At 46.2% G+C, this 18,064-nt stretch overlaps 1 long non-coding RNA gene across 1 annotated transcript; it reads right to left on the bottom strand.

Annotated features, from left to right (window-relative positions):
- Window positions 1-4,980: 4,980 nt before the first annotated feature.
- LOC127320842 (uncharacterized) lies at window positions 4,981-16,813 on the bottom strand. The gene is made up of 6 exons (XR_007863582.2): window positions 16,259-16,813; window positions 16,019-16,130; window positions 15,261-15,463; window positions 14,796-14,924; window positions 14,607-14,711; window positions 4,981-5,044 (listed from the first exon to the last, which is right to left on the bottom strand). It is a non-coding gene; the product is annotated as an uncharacterized lncRNA (long non-coding RNA).
- Between the last annotated feature and the right edge of the window lie 1,251 nt (window positions 16,814-18,064).

Genomic DNA, 18,064 nt, shown 5'->3' on the forward strand with positions numbered 1-18,064 from the left:
TTGTCTTCTGTAATCGCGGGAGGAGGCGGCAAGTGAATCTCGCTTCTGGGTTCTCGAGGATTTCTCTGTGCTGCCCGCGCATTAGCGTTCTCTGCATACCGTAACATTACTTGAAAATTTCGACAGTCCTTCTGTAAGTGCCCTGACTGTCTTTTGCCGTTGCTGTCGAGAAAAAAGTGCATCTGGCACGGTCCGTTCATCATCTCTTCAGGGGACACGAAAGGTCTTGGGAACCTAGGCCCGCTATTTTGCCTGTTGCGTGAATCATCCCTGTTATCACCTCGCTGTTCACTGCTTCTCTGGTAATCATCTCTGTTGCTTCCTCCTGTATTTGTCCGAAAACCTGCCGAAATTTGTCCTGGAGCGTCGTAGTTCTGGTACGTCCGAGGAAATCTTCGCCTCGGTTGATAGTTTCGACCGCGGTCCTCCTCTGGCGACCTGTGTCGTTTGTTGTGGACAGCGTCTTCTCCATCTGCCCATTTATTTGCTATCTCCATTAACGCGGATACTGTCTTTGGATTGGTCCTTCCCAAGTCCTCGACGAAATCTCCACGCCTGACTCCTGCGACAAACGCATCTATTGCTCTCTCGTCAGATATATTTTCTGCCGAGTTTTTGATGATATTCCACCTCTGGATGTACTTTCTCATTGGCTCATCTGGCTTTTGTCGACACGCTCTCAACTCCTCTAACGACGCGGGTTTTTTGCACGTGGATCTGAAGTTCTTGACGAACACATCCTCGAAACTTTCCCAGCTGTCGATGGATCCTGGAGCGAGTTTCTTTATCCAAGATCGTGCGGCTCCACTCAAATGTACCTGGATGCTTTGCATGGCTGTTGCCCTGGTTCCTCCTGTGAGCTTCACCGTCTCCAAATAGTCGACTAGCCAATCCTCTGGATCTTGAAGGCCGTCGAACTTCTTGAAATTATCGGGTAACTTGAATCCTGAGGGGACTCGAGTTTTTCGGACTCTCCTCGTAAAGCATGGCAAGCCACACATATCTTCGTCGGTCAGCTCCGGAGATTGCCGATGATCCCTTCTGCTCTGCCGCGCTCTGTCGACTCTTGCTTGTGCTGCTGTGTCTCTTGCTCCACTTGGCCCTTCAGGTGCTGCCGCTGTTGCTGCTGCAGGTCGTGGACTATTTTGCCTTGCCGCTCCTTCGGGAGGCGTTGATACAAACGCTGTCCCCATAGCTCCAACTCCTGCTACCGCCATATTGTACAGTGTTTCCCTTGGATCACCTGGAGGTGGTTTAGATGCAAGGATAAAAGCATGTGTCGCCATATACCCAGCCTCTGGTGTCTTAGGGATGATGTTTCCTCTTGTATCTATCGACATAAAAGACATGTCGAGGTTTTGGACCAAGTGCTCTCTTTCTGCTTCGGGTATGTGTTGCAGCCTTGATCTCGCTCTGTTCCGTGCCTCCCTGTGGCTATCACCCGTAGTTCTAGATTGTCGACTTAGATCTGCCCTTCTCCTGCTGGATGCAGAAGCTGCCTCCTTTCTCCTGTTCAACTCAGCTGTCTGTTTTTCCAATTCCCTGGCAGCGCGTGCGAGCCTATATTGATATGCTTGCAATTCCTCTGGTGTGGCTGTGGTAGCCATTGGTTCTGTGCCGTTCATAGCTCTCGCGGCTCTGTCCCACGCTGCTTGTGAAAGTTGAACTCTATCTCGCGGCTCTGGCCCGACGTATTTGTTTCCCTGTGCCTTGTCGCAGATTGGAGGGATCGACGTATGGATTTCCCAGACTGTCGAAAGCCTCGGATGTCTCCTCTTGATCTTCAATGGCGTAAATCTGATGATACTTTGTACTCAGATCTACGTTGGGTTTGGTGACATCATCGTTGAGATTGATGAAGACCTTGCCCACTGTGAGAGATTTGTCGATGAAGTCGTAACTGTCGACATCGCTTGAGCCATCGCTTATATATGAGTCCGCAGATGACTCAAACGACATGTCGTTGAAGATCTTGGCGAGTTTCTCTCTTGCTCTGGTGCTGACGTAGCGTGTCGCCGAGGTTTCTTCTTCTCCTGACTCGGTTGACGATGCATAGTTTGAAAAATCGGAATCGACCATCGACGATCCCGACGAAATCGGAATCTCGACACGATACGACCCTTCCTTCTCGACGCGAAAGTGAAACCTTCCGAACGTCATCTCCATGGGCTCCGCCAGATACGCATATGCATCCAAACGGGAGGGTGGGTGAGGAACAAAATCGACAAGACCAACAGCGATCTGTTTACCTCGATCCATTGTGTTGCTTGCGGTTGACGATGTCGAAGATCTTGAGCGTGCCATCGAGATCAGCTCCTTACGCCTCTAGTTCCCACAGACGGCGCCAATTGACAAGGTATCAACTTGTCAATGCCTATGAATTGTAGGCTAGGGTTTAGTTGGAAGTAGAGGGTAAGTAGATCTCGAAGGTTTCAGCCGAAAAGTACTCGACGATTATGAAAACTAGGGTTTGCAGGCAATGATTCGATCCTTTCTTTGTCCCTCGACTCCCCCTTATATAGGAGGCGGAGCCGAGGGATTCGTGATACACAAGTTTACAGAGTCCGGGAGGGTTTCTAACCCATCCCGCAAGATTACAAACAATGACTCCTATTACAACTCTAGCTTTCCTTAACAATATCTTGGGCTTCCGAATCTTCTTATTCTTCGGGTCATGGGCCTTTAGCAAACCCCGGGTACCATCTTCGGCAGGCCCATTGGGTATGCCTATGTCACTTAGAGCTTAGAACACTCTCAATGGCAATGTTAGTACTTACATTAGTATTAGATTGCGAGTACTTAAAGTACTCACGGCTTTGTCCCTGGCTATTCAAATGGCCAGACTATGAAGCCGAGCAGCAGTACGAGGATGCCAATCAGCAGGACGTCTACCACAACTAGGAGCTTCTAACGTCAAGCGTTGGCCTGTGGACTAGAGAGTCCTTGTATCTTTACGCTTCCGCTATGAACTTGTGTTTGTTCGTTGATCAATAGATCAACTATTCGTGTAATATGGATCATGTGATTCCAATTTGTAAGACATTATGGTTTGTAATGAATGATGACTGTGATACTTAACTATTATGCCTCGCAACAACAATATTCCTGGGATTGCGATGTATGACATAATAGGCATCCGGACTTAAAAATCCGGGTGTTGACAATAGTTCCTATTCAGGAGATTGTTCCACTAAAAACAGTCACTAAGGGCGAGGTGATATCTTCCGAGGAGAGGAAACCTGGCTCTGATACCAAGAGCGCTACTGTTGAGGACAAAGTACCATTGAGCGGGCTGAATATGCAACTCAAGAAGGTACAAGATGATGCTTGCAAGACAGTTGGCAAGGGTCAGCGGTGGAGTTTGTTTCAGACTCAGTGCATTATCAAGGGCAAGGCTTGCAAGTTGATGATTTATGGTGGTAGCTGTACTAATGGCATTAGCAAGGCGATGGTGGCAGCATTGGGGTTGTCTACATGGCGTCTTCCTGAACCTAAACGTATTGATTGGTTGAATAGTTGTGGTATGCTAAAGATTACTCACAAGGTGCGTGTACCATTTACAGTTGATGATTATGTTGATGAGATAGAGTGCGATGTGTTGCCATTGGAAGTGTGTGGATTGCTACTTGGGCGTCCTTGGCAGTATGATCACAATGTGACACATGCTGGGAGAGCAAATACATATTCTTTTATGCATGGTGGCAAACAACGGACTTTGAAGCCTTTGGGTGATGATCATATCAAGTCCGATGTGAAGTTAGTGGTGCGTAAGGAGAAGTTGCACAAGAAAGTGCAGCAAGAGGTGCATGATGTTCCGACCATTGATGTTGTTGATGTTTCAGCCATGCATGTAGATGACAAGCCAGTTCTTGTTGGTGACAAGCCGGATGAAGTTACACTTGTTGTTGATGTGGATGTTGCAGCATATGCTACAGTTCCAGTTTGTGTTGATGCTAGTATGCAGACTGATGATGTTCGTGTTGATGGTGATTCAGTACATATGGCGCAGATGCGCGTGAGAGTAGTGGGAGGCGAGCGCGTCAGTGGAGACAGTGGGCAGCGGCACTACCGTGTTAGGAGTTCTGCAGTCCAGTTTTCCGCGACACCGCGGCTGCATCGAGGCAAGGATGGACGTGTGAGACATTTATGTGGCCCATGCATTACACATCTTGTGCAGGGTCATGTTCAGCGACACAGGGGTCCATCAAAACCTCGCAAGAAGAAGGTATTGGCGCCGAAGTCCAAGCTTATGTGGAGAAGAAAGGAGGCGCCAAGTGTTGTGTCAAGTCAAGCAGGCCGCGAGGGAGGATGTGTGGTGGAAGGCAAGCAAGACTTGAGGACGGCGAGGACGTGTCATGTTCATATCACGTCACCTTTTTCCAGAAGACCCTCACGCGTTTGGGATAACGCTTCTTGCAGAAGGGGAGAGATGATATGGATATCCAGGCCTGGTACACAGCCATTGATATGATAATTAGGTCTAAGGTTGTACCAGTATTTTATCATAGTCTTGTTATTACGAAATAATAATGTAGCCAGGTCATGTGATGGGCCAAATTAAGGTTTTAAGTTGTGTCTATTTGACTTGGGCATGTCCAAGTCGAATTAGGTTAGGCCCAATAAGGGCTGGCCGGCCACCCCACCCCTCATATAAGGTGGAGGTGCGGCTAGGGTTAGGATAGAACAAGTTTAGACTAAAGTTTAGGGTTTACCCCATTGTGTGTGTTCACGTGTATCATCACTCCGGGGGTACGGCGCTGCCGTTTATCTATATTATCCGCTGCGAAGGTTCTTGTGTTAATCAAGGATTATCTAGCTCAAGGTTTGAGGCGTATCGTTCATCGATTTGTTGCTTGCTGGATTCGTTCCCTCTTCTTCAGGCTGCGTTCATCACGTTGTTGGGAGGATTTACTACTCCGTGTTCTCGCTGTGAAAGATCGGGCATCAACCTAGGTGGATCTAGTGGGATCCACCGTATGACACTACAAATACTCTGACCTGGCACTAATACACCACCTCATCCTAGTTCAGACTCTGAAAGATACTTGAGAAAACTAACTGTATCAATAGTGGAATACTCACTTGATGCATATAACAGCAAATCTGCAATGGAGGAAAGAATATGAAACACCTCTATCCAGCATCACACGAAAGCCTGAAGTGAATGTACAGAAAATCTAGCCTACACTTGTATCTAAAGCTATGCACATAACAACCTGTACTTTTCAAGCCAGTGATATATGGACATAGCTACTTGATATTTCAGATGTTACTATTATACCATAAATAATTATGTATTCATGACCAGAACACGTCATGTAGCACGCAATATATGCAGAAGTCTTATCCAACTCCATGAATTCTTAAGAAAGTTTTGCAGAATTAGAACTTGTACAAGGCCAATGTTATTTCAAGCGATAACTATGCATTGAGAGAGCGAAACAAACTATAGTACGTGGAGAAAGCAACTAACATATTTCAGGGCACGCAACCCATATTACTTAATAAGTTCACATGCAGTTGGAAAAACTTGTTGGGATACATTGATATACACCGATTATGTATAGCACGATCATATATATATTTGGCATAGATTTACACATCACAATTCATGGACCATCAGGTTTCACAGCAACCCATATTACTTAATAAGTTCACATGCAGTTGGAAAAATTTGTTGAGATACATTGATACACACCGATTATATATAGCACGATCATATATATATTTGGCATAGATTTACACATCACAATTCATGGACCATCAGGTTTCACCGTTCTAGCTCAAGGTGTTTTGTTTTCTTAAAGGACTGTTGAATCCCCAAATATAGATGATTTGCCCAAATATAGGTGTACACAAAGATACAAAAAGCTTGACAATTTCTCATTTCCCACGAACCATAAAGTAAGAAACTCTAGTAAAAAGAAAAGAAGAAAGATGTGTGAATATTGCTTACTGAACCATACATCAATATTACTTCAAAAAAAAGATGCACATGGATTATATGAACTATTTACATTGAAGAAGTAAGCAAAACCTTGGTAGATAAAGTAATCCGACATAAGTATCTTTTTCAACTCAGCTTTCAGAAGATGCTTTAAATGGCCGGCTCTTCCTAATACGTTTAATTTCAGTATCCCAACTCTCTTGAGTAATAAGTTAATTCATATGATCAAATATATAATCCAATTGTTTTACATAATTTTTTCAAAGCAATCACCTTAGGTTAATCCTATAAATCTGTTTATTCAAGTTCCTTGCCATGGATTTTCTCTTCAGGATTTTTGAAGAACTGAAATAAGGCATGGGTATACGCATGTTTCATCCATAAAGAGCACTAAGCTCCCAGGGTTGCGGGCGTTGCTCGTCGCTCTGCCGGTCGTTTTCATGGGCCCCGCACCATCTTTTCCTGGCCCGCGTACGTGTCCTCGCGAAGCGCTGTCGCGCTGGCTAGGATCGCGAAAGTCAGTTTCGCCTTCTTTTGACCAGGGCTTCCGTCTCTCCTCCTTGCTTTGATCGGCGGCAGGTGTGGTCGGCGAGGCGTTCTGTTCCTTCTCTGTCGGCTCTGTGGCGGCGCGTGCGGCTTTGGGTGGCAGCGGTGACCGGCCGTTTTTTGTACCCTTTGGCAAAAATGCAGATCGGATCAACCAAAGGAATTCCCAAATCGCTCGTGCCTCCCATGCGGCGGACCAGAACAAAGGAGCTCGAGCGGGAGCGCCGCCGCCGTACGCCGCCCACCACGAACGGAGCGCCCACCACTCCTCTAACTGAATTCTTGTTGATTGGCTAGCAGGCCGCAGGCCAGCCGTCAGCAGAATAGCAGCGACCTTTCTTTCTTCCTCGACGGCGTTCGGCAATACAGCGCTGATGCCAGCGTCGCCCGTCAGACGCCAAGCATCATCGAGGGCTCCGTGCTGATCATGTCCCGGACCGGAGTTGGACTCGCCATGTTCAGAATGGCTGAGCTTAGATTTAGCTACGTAGAACAGTCTTGGGAAATTGACAAGAGTGTTAGCGAACCATTGGTCGGCCCAGTCAACGGCCCAGGAGGAAGGCCCAAGAGCACCAGGACCAAACGAGTACCAGCCCGGCTCAGAGAATGACGACTGGTCTACGCAACCAGGGGGTTCAAATAGCGACGGCGGTCGTCAGGGAGAGGTTGGCTTGAGAGTAGCGGCTTCGGCCGAGTAGAGAGAAAAGCTTGTAATCGAATCTGTAATGAATCTGGCGTGGATTATATAGAACTGCTGTGGATCCTGATCTAGAATCCGTGTGGTAGAAAGGAGTTAACAATCTGGTATCAGAGCCGTTCCGATCTGGAGCAAATTTTTCCCCCACCCACCCACCACCGCACCCGCCAGTACACCAGACAAATCGCCATGGAGGTGGAGAGCTTCACCAAGCAGCAGATCTTCGACACCATGGTCAAGCTCGTCAACGAGCAGAAGGCCGAGGCGGCGGCAGCGCTTGCGGATCACAAGCGGGAGGCGCTAGATCTCCATGGCATCACCATGGCGGCGCTGAGCGAGATCCGTGACGAGATCGGTGCGATCCACGCGCGCATGGAAGGCGGCGACCCCAAGCCCATGGCGGCGTCGGCTTCCGCTTCCACGCCACCTCTCACGCCGCGAGACGGCGAAGCTTGCCCGGATGGGCTCGGCGACGACAAACTACTCCGGGGGAAGGCCCATGACACCAGCGGTGTTTATGTGCCTCCTCCGGTCAGAGGTGCGCAAGGCAGTCGCCATCCTACTTTCTCTCCTGATGCTGCATTCCATGGTTTCCGTCGTACCGATAGTTCCTCCTCCCATCACCGAGACACCGAGTCGCACACACAACACCGTTCTCTACCCAAGGTTGATTTCCCAAAATTCGATGGCGAGTGTCCCAAATTGTGGCAGCAACGCTGCGAGGATTATTTTGCTATGTACGGGACGCATCGATCGATGTGGATTCCCGTGGCTACCATGAAGTTTGAGGGAGCTGCTGCGCGTTGGCTGCAGTCAGTGCAACGCAAAATAGCAACAGCTAGTTGGGAAGAGTTTTGTTCATGGCTGGTGGTTCGTTTTGGTCGAGATCAACATCAGTCCATGTTACGACAGTTATACCATATACACCAAATCAGTACAGTGTCAGCTTATATAGAAAGTTTTTCTGAACTCATAGACCAATTGACAGCTTATGAACCAAATTTAGACTCCATGCACTATGTTACTAGATTCGTTGATGGTTTAAAGCATACTGTGCGAGCTGCTGTAGCTATTCAGCGGCCCAAAGATCTCGATACTGCCTATTCTCTCGCTCTGTTGCAGGAAGAGGTGGGTGATCAACCGAGGCAGTACCAGCATCCTCATCGACAACAAATGATGCTCCAGGCTCCACCGCCTCCACTGTCGTTACCTTCGTCAAGGCGACCATTACCATTACCTGCTCCTCCAACAGGTCCTTTCTCCAATGAATTGTCGTCCAGTTCAGCATCTGACACTAAACAGAAGCAAGGGCAGCAGTCACAGGGTAATTCCACTGACAGTAAATGGTCAGCACTGCGCAATTATAGGCGTGCTCGAGGGCTTTGCTATACCTGTGGAGAACGCTGGAGCAGGGATCATCGCTGCAGCGGCACGGTTCAATTGCATGTGCTACAAGAAGTCATTGACCTCTTTCAACCTGACTCGTCTGATGAAGAACAAGAGTCATCTACCAATTCTTCTGCTGAATTCCATTTGATTCAGCCGGTGACAGTAATCAAGGACCCAGGCGCCCTCACATTCCAGTTATCTGGTGTCATACAAGGGCAGACGGTGACATTATTGGTGGATTCTGGCAGTACCCACTCCTTCATCAACGACAAATTTGCAGCGCAGATGTCTGATGTTACTCCTCTGAAGAATGTACTGAGGGTTAAAGTAGCTGATGGAGCCCAGATGCAGAGTGCACAAGGGATCATGAACTGTCCGTGGATCTGTGATGGACATGAATTCCATGCTAATTTCAAATTCCTGAAGCTTGGCACGTATGATGGAATATTAGGTCTTGATTGGCTAGCCACACACAGCCCTATGAATGTGGATTGGGATGAGCGTTGGATGTCCTTTGATCACAATGGGGAACATGTGACCTTACAGAGTCAGCAGCCGGGGCAGTTTGCTTGCACCATTGTGGAGTTGTTCTTATTACATGATTCTCCCGAGAGTACTGTACAGCTACCAGAGGAAGTACAGTCCATTCTACAGAAATTCCAGACAGTCTTTGCTGAACCTGTCGGCTTACCTCCCAGGCGCCTGTGTGATCATTCTATTCCTCTTGTGCCAGGAGCTCAACCAGTCAACAAGAGAGCTTACCGATACACACCTCAACTCAAGGATGAAATCGAGAAACAGATACAGGAGATGCTAGCCAGTGGTGTAATCCGGATCAGCACAAGTGCTTTCTCTTCTCCCATTATACTTGTGCGCAAGAAGGATAATTCATGGCGCATTGTCGTGGATTACAGGCATCTCAATGCGCTAACAATTAAGAGCAAATATCCAGTACCGATCATCGATGAGCTACTGGATGAGTTAGCTGGAGCATGTTGGTTTTCTAAGTTAGACTTGCGAGCTGGTTATCATCAGATCCGTCTGGCACCAGGAGAAGAGTTTAAAACAGCATTTGCCACTCATCATGGACAATTTGAATTCACTGTCATGGCCTTTGGGTTGACAGGGGCGCCTGCTACTTTCCTTAGTGCGATGAATGACACATTGAAGGATTACCTACGCAAATTTGTGTTGGTCTTTTTCGATGATATTCTGATTTACAGTTCAAGCTATGACGATCACTTGAAGCATATTGCATTGGTACTGCAGCGACTCCAAGAGCATAGTTGGCAAGTGAAGATGTCTAAATGTGAGTTTGCACAGGCTAGTATTGCTTATCTTGGGCATGTTATTTCTGCGGCAGGTGTTTCTACAGATCAATCCAAGATAGCAACAGTGAGAGATTGGCCTGTCCCAACCTCTGTCAAGGAACTTCGCAGTTTTTTGGGTTTATCAGGATATTATAGGAAATTTGTGAAGAACTATGGAGTTATTGCCAAGCCTTTGACCAACTTGTTGCGCAAAGGAGTTTTGTATGTTTGGACCAACGAGACAGACCAATCCTTTCAAGCACTTAAGCATGCTCTCATCAATGCTCCAGTGTTGAGCTTACCTGACTTTGCTAAGCAATTCGTGGTTGAAACAGATGCCTCTGATAATGGTATTGGTGCTGTCCTCTTGCAAGCAGGCCATCCCATTGCTTTTGTGAGCAGAGCATTGGGTCCACGAACAAAAGGACTCTCGACATATGAAAAGGAATACTTAGCTATTCTGATGGCAATAGATCAATGGCGCCCATATCTTCAGTGTGGGGAATTCAAAATAGTTACTGATCAGAGAAGTCTTGCTCACCTCAATGATCAACACTTGCACACACCTTGGCAGCATAAAGCGTTGACCAAGATGCTGGGTCTGCAGTACACTATTGTTTACAGGAAAGGGAGTGATAATACTGCGGCAGATGCTTTATCTCGCCGGCCACATCAACACGCTCACCTTGCAGCTATCTCATCTGTTCGACCAGTCTGGATTGAAGAGTTGGTTGAGGGTTATCAGAAGGATGCTATGGCAAAGGCGCTTCTGGAACGACTAGCACTAAAACCTGAAGGTGTAGATGGTTACACACTCAAGGAGGGAGTCATTCGCAAGAAAGGGCGCATATGGCTAGGTTTCAATCCAGCCTTACAAACTAGTGTCACATTGGCATTGCATGCCAGCGCGTCAGGAGGTCATTCAGGTTTCCCTGTTACATACAGGCGTATCAAGCAGTTGTTCACATGGCCTTTGATGAAGCAATTTGTTAAGCGCTTAGTTCAAGAATGCTTAACCTGCCAGCGTGCCAAGCCAGAGCGAGTTCGTTATCCAGGTTTGCTTCAACCATTGCCTGTACCCAATCATGCCTGGGAAGTGGTATCCATGGACTTTGTCAGTGGTTTCCCTAAATCTGGACGTTACGATGGTGTGATGGTCGTAGTGGACAAGTTCTCAAGGTTTGCTCATTTCATCCCAATTGCGCATCCTTACTCTGCAGCTAGTATTGCTCGTCTATTTCTCGACAACATCTACAAATTGCACAGTATGCCTGCGTCCATTATTTCGGATCGCGACCCTATTTTCACTAGTCAATTCTGGAAGGAATTATTTCGTTTGACGGGCACCCAGCTGCGACTCAGTTCATCTTACCATCCCCAGACTGACGGAGCAACTGAACGGGTTAATCAGTCCTTGGAGGCCTTCTTGCGTTGCTTTGCCCAGGTATGCCCTAAGAAATGGGTCGAATGGCTATCATTGGCAGAGTACTGGTATAACACTAATTGGCATTCGGCGTTGAACAAAACGCCATTTGAGGTTCTGTATAACCACCCACCACGCCACTTTGGGATTGTGCCTGATGATGCTTGTCAAGTTACAGAGTTACAGCAGTGGCTTGACGAGCGTTCTGCGGTTACTGCAGTACTGCGACAACAACTCTTGCGAGTACAACAGAAGATGAAAGCATCAGCCGACAAGCAGCGCATTTTCCGAGAATTTGCAGTGGATGATATGGTGTTTCTGAAACTGCAACCATACATTCAGAATTCTGTGGTGCTCCGTTCTAACCAGAAATTGGCATACAAGTATTATGGCCCCTTCCGGGTGCTAGCTCGAGTTGGCAAGGTTGCTTATCGGCTGGAACTTCCTGAACACAGCAAAATCCACCCCGTTATACATGTGTCGCAGCTGAAGAAAGTGATTGGCCCTCATGTCCAGGTACACCAAAACCTCCCCGATGCTGATCCCTGTTTGCAGGTTCCCTTCAAGGTGCTGCAGAGGAGAATCTGTCGCAGAGGAGCCTCGACAGTATCACAAGTGTTGGTACAATGGTCCGGTATGTCGGAAGAGCTAGCGACATGGGAAGACTCTGAAGCTCTGCGACAACATTTTCCGGCGGCTCCCGCTTGGGGACAAGCGGTTTCTCAGGGGGAGGGGATTGTTAGCGAACCATTGGTCGGCCCAGTCAACGGCCCAGGAGGAAGGCCCAAGAGCACCAGGACCAAACGAGTACCAGCCCGGCTCAGAGACTGACGACTGGTCTACGCAACCAGGGGGTTCAAATAGCGACGGCGGTCGTCAGGGAGAGGTTGGCTTGAGAGTAGCGGCTTCGGCCGAGTAGAGAGAAAAGCTTGTAATCGAATCTGTAATGAATCTGGCGTGGATTATATAGAACTGCTGTGGATCCTGATCTAGAATCCGTGTGGTAGAAAGGAGTTAACAAAGAGGCATGTAAATCAATTTATGAATTGGTTGGTCGCATATGCAGGACTGTTGGCGCTGCACGAGAAGATCATCGTCTGTGGTGCCGGCCTGAACGCGCTGGGCATGGCGGTGGCGCTGAGGTTCATCGCCGGACGGGCAGCCACCACGGCCGGAGCTGTCGCTTTTGGGCTCCGCAGAGACGTCCCGCGTCTTGCCATCATACATGTCAGATTCTACAGGTTTTATCTCTGATATGTACCACAGTGACATGTTCAGTGCACTAATAATGTTCTGCTTCACCTGGTGATGTACGTCGACATGCCGCGCTTCCTCAGTCCATCACCACGTTCGTGTTGGCCCAGGAGTACAACCTGCATGTCGATGTTCTCAGCACCGTGTAAGTAGCTTAGCTAAGTCTGGTTGGGTAGGTTTGATTACTGAATATGTTTTGCTCCACTGACTGAAACTGTACGTTTTGCTGAATCTTGCAGGGTCATATTTGAGAGATTGGCGTCGTTGCCCGTGTTAATTGTGTACTACATTGTTCTAGGTTTCGTCGGATAAGTTTAGTCTCAGGTCCCATCTTCCTAGGGACTAAGTAATGCAGGTTATAAGTGTAACTTGCTCTTCAGTAAATAATGATACTGCAGAACACAGGGGTGAACATTCCCTGCTGTGTTTTCTTTCACGCAACAACTGATATAGTACTATACTCGGCAAATCACATGCAAGATAATGTAGATCCTTAGATTTGCAGACAATGCGTCTAGGTATTCAGGAATTAGTGCAAACGATAGATACTAAACACACCACTTTACAATGAGTACCATTTTATCTTCCGTAATGATGCATATAATATTTTTTTATGAGATCTATAGTGATGCATAATATAAAACTCATAATAGAGAGACTAAATAATGAAAGTAGCTCTGCGCGCCCAATAACATCTGATTTGCAGCGAGCAGATATTATGCCTTATCACTTTTGCTTGACAATTAGATGCAATTGATGGAAATGATAAGAATGTTGAAATTCTCTCTCTCACGAACACACCATTTGAATTTCAACGATTACGTGATCCTAATAATATCTCACTTTTGCAGGCTATCAACTGGTTTAGAGCATTTATAGCAAATACTACATTTGGTCGAAACTTGGAAAATAACCGTCAGCGTGCGGTACCGAGCCGAAATAACGTCCCGTAAATATATGGCAAAAATGTGGGAGCCTATTTTCTTCTTTCAGCAAACCCCATCGATTTGTCAAATGCTGCTTACACACGAATTTTGGGCCAAGCTATTCAGCTTGGTGCATTGTTGGCGCCATGAAAAAAATTCAGGTAGTTGGTTCCCTTCCGTGGCTGAAGCCGGCAAGTTCCTAGTGAACCTCGGCCAATCTCCGGAGAATCTTGCATAGCAAGAGTACGATGAGGCCACGCGTGGAGCATGGGGCAATGGATCCACTCGTGGTCGAGCTCGGACCAAGCCGGGCAACCTCCGCTCAGGACGGGAGGCGGACTGCCGAGCGGCGGCCGGTATTGGCTCGTGCGGGAGGTGGCGGAGAGGCGGAGGGCCAAGCGGCACGCGGGGAGCGGTGGGTGGCTCATGGCATGGCCGAGTGGTGAGCGGGAGGCCGTCAGCTGCGGACGAGCGACGGGCGGGAGGCGGCCGGACGCCTGAGCGGCAGGCGAGCGGTCAACCGGTGCGGGGGGTGGCAGCGCAGTGGATGCCGGGTGGGCGCCCGGTGTGGGAGGTGGTCTGAGTGGAAGATGGAACGCGGGTGGCTGGTAGCTCTGCTTGCGTTTGGGGTGTGTAGGGAAGAATGGATTTGGGAAAAAGAAGGAAATGGATAGGACTCAAAAAAAATTCCTATCGCTGCTATTTTCACCCTGTAAAATTTCGATTCTGTTAATTGCATCCATTTTTTGAAGTTTCGCATTGGTCTGTATCTACTAGAGATCCTCTGAAATGCATGGGCAGATCACTCTCGAGAGGAAACGTCAAGAACTCTTTGACTTAGGCCCATATATAAGAAAAGCATCCATCATAAAGAAAAAACGAGAATCAACTTACCCAGAAAAGCGAATGCCCGCGAATTATGGACGAGCTGGTTGGATCCGGTTAAGATCAAATACTAAAACCGAAGCACAAAAAACGATGGAGGAAAACGCAGGCCCGATAATCTAACCGAAGCATTGGAAATCGGCGCGACAAGACGCGCATGGACCATCTAGTATAATGGCAAACAAGCATGCCCTATTAACGTACCCAATGCTTATGTGAAAATTAATACCTCTCTATGCTGCTGAACACGCTCCTCCAACCAAAAACTAAACCTTATGCCATAGTATTCTTTCACTGAGCACTGGTCCTCAAACACAACACCAAACGACAAAATCTGTATTTACACCATAGGACAACATGTAAAAAACACAATGAACAAAATATATGGGCAAAAATTATTAGAAGGTAAAGGACTTACGATGTGGTGAAGCTCACATCACCCTCCATTTTCGCTGGAAGTAACTACCAGAAAGTTTCTGCGGTATTATTCTCATTTGAGTTGTTCAACAATTGCCAACAATTTCAGACAGCAAACAGCAAACAGTCCCTGGAAAAGAATCTTTGTTTGAAAATCAATGAATCACCACACTAATTGAACTAAAGGACTAATTTTATGGTACAAATACAAAATAACCCAGACAGTGCCACAACAGCAAGGAGTCAAATATACACCAGTACTAGACTTGGGATATGAACATTCGCAGAAATTTAACTTCCTAATACACCAGCAAGAATACAACTAGCTAATCCGACGATTCGGACCACATAACACCTAAGAACTCAAATATATCTCCCAAATTCTTGACAGAACAACATCATGACGTACTTCTGCAGAAGAAGATTCACACGAGAGAAAAGATCACAGAGAAGGAGCAAACTTTACCTACTCTGGACAGTAAGGAGGCATTTGTCTGTTGCAGCCGCTGGGGGAGGGTGGTCGGAACTCGGGATTGAGGCTGCCAACGACCTTGGCCCTGGTACAGACCGACGATGGGTTGTGCCCTCCGAGACCACCTCGGCTTCATTCCCGTTGATGACACAAAGAGCACGTATGTACTGAACTTGTAGTCAGGAAGGGCGAACTAACTATAACATTTTACACAAAACATAAGTTGGATGAACTTTCTCGTTTATGCACTTACAATCATATGAGTATCTATATATACACCAGAAGAGAACCGTGCAATAATCAGATAACACTGCTTTCGCACAAAACAGCTTGACTATGAAGCCTAATTTTCACCAAATAAATTGAGGCAATCTAACATTTAGTCGAAGAAATATAGCACAGTGAAGCATGGATTATTAGGATTCAGTCACACAAGTCATAGGCAAATTATTAATGTAGGAATATAATACTGACTCAACTGCATGACTTAAACTGCTAATTCGATCACAGTAATAGAAGAAATATCGCCCCATATCTCAGGTATTTAACCCCAAAATAATCACTAGAGATGCAAAATAAGCCCTAATCATGGTGTCAAAGGCTAGTTAACAGGCTCCAGTACCTTCATACTGATAAACTCATCTTAGAAAAGTATATTTACAGAAGCACAACATTTCATTTATTCATTTTTTAAATGTAAAAGGCATCTGAATACTATGCAGGTTGACTGTTTATGAAGGTATGCGACGCACCTCACGGCTGGGTGGTGGTGGTGGCCGGAGTTGAGGAGAAAACTCGGGATTCCGTTGAAGCGCTGGACGAAACTCCAACTCGGCAACTACACCTATCTATACTTCATCCACCCTTTTCAAACAACAAGATTGAGGGAAGTGAGACCGAGATGGAGCAGACAGAGCACATAGATGGGGGGACATGATAGAGGGGAGGCCAGCAGGGCGGTAGGACATGGGAGAGGAAGGGCGGCGCCCTACCTGCATGGGACGCCGGAGGCAAGGGTGGAGGTCGCCCATGTCCTCTTCTCGGTGGAGGTTTACCGTGGAGCCGAAGAGCCGAGGCGGAGGAGAAAGAGAGGGGCGGGAAGGCGGCGCCGCCGCGAGGTCGCTGCTTGGTCTCTGGGCTCCCAACCGAGATTGTCCTCCAGGGGATTATCATCACCCGCAGACCAATTTGAGTTGGATACGGGGAGGAAGAGGAAAATGGAGCCTAGACGCACGAGGACTTGGAACTTGGAAGGAGACGAAACAAAAGGAAAACAAAACTTCTTGCCATTCCCGATGGCAAAACCTATACACCGACCAGATCGGTGGCTACCGGCCACCGCACACCCCCTGATCGGGTATGGGCTAGGCCCATTTGTGGCTGTTTAGATGTAGCAGTTTGTTTTTTCTTTTTATTCTTTTCTGGGTTTTTTTTCTGTTTTCTTTTCTTTTTTTGTTTTCGGTTTTATTTATATTTTTTCAGATTCGAAAATTTTAATTTTTAAAAATTGTTCAAATTAAGAAAAAAATTAAATTAAAAAATATTTAAATTTGAAAACTGTTCAAATATCAAATTTGTTCAAATTTGAAAAAATTTCTAAATATGAAAATCGTTCAGATTCAAAAATTATTCAAATTTGGAAATTGTTCATAGAAAAAAAATACATTTTTGTTCAAATTTAAAAATATTCAAATCTAAAAAAATGTTTAGATTTTTAAAAAGTGATTTCTTTTAATTTGATTTTAAAAAAAATTAACAAATATTCAGATTGAAAAAAATGTTTTAAAAAAAACAAACAACAGAAAACAAAAAGAAACGAAAAAGAAAAAACGAACAAGCAAAAAAATAAGAAGTGAGAATGTTGGGCCGGCCCAACGACCCGCCTGGGGGGTGTGCACCCCCCATTCCCGACCGACAATCAAAGTGAAGAACCACCGTCAACACCTCACAAATACCCCTGTAGGTGGGCCCGCGCGCAACCACAAGGCCTGGGGACCCTGGGACCTTAGAGCTCTTCTAAGATAATATATGTGTGTTCATCGAGTTAAATGTTGCTGTATAATCCTAAGTTTTTACAGTGATTGAATCATGAGAGCAAAATTAATTATTCGGAAGTATGACAAAATTAGTTGCATACTTGCATTCGAAAATCATATTGCAATTTTTCTAAACATCCTGTGACTCATTAAAATCATCATATATATATATATGCATATATATATATATATATATATATATATATGCAGAGCATGCATACTCACACACCCATATCTTAAGGGAGATTCCCTCAAACATCTTATGACCCACTAAGAGCATCTCCACCGGCGGCCCTCAAATAGTCGCCGGCATGAGCGTCGGCACTGTTGTATGGGGGGCGCCGGCAGTACATCCTCCATTTGGGGACGTTGTTCTCACACCGGCGCCTCCCAAATGGCGGCCCCCAATTTTTTAATAATATTTTGAAACAACATATCAATCACATTTTATTCATACAATCACACAAATAGAATTAAATTATTCATACAATCAATCAAATAAATAGTGCTTAAATTATTCAAACAATCAATCAAACAAATAGTACTTACATTATTCATACAACCTAACAAACAAATAGTACTTAAATTATTCATACATGCAAACGAATAGAAATAAAATCATGCATTGTTGGTGGCTCCTCTCCTCGCCCACAAATGCGCAGCTAGATCCGCCTTCAGTTGTGCATGGACATCTGCATCTCGAATTTTATTGTGCATATGAAGAAAAGCGGCAAATTCTTGGGGTACATGCTCTACCTCAGC

This window comes from Lolium perenne, chromosome 5 (genome assembly GCF_019359855.2).
Source record: "Lolium perenne isolate Kyuss_39 chromosome 5, Kyuss_2.0, whole genome shotgun sequence".
In the NCBI taxonomy this organism is placed as follows: domain Eukaryota; kingdom Viridiplantae; phylum Streptophyta; class Magnoliopsida; order Poales; family Poaceae; genus Lolium; species Lolium perenne.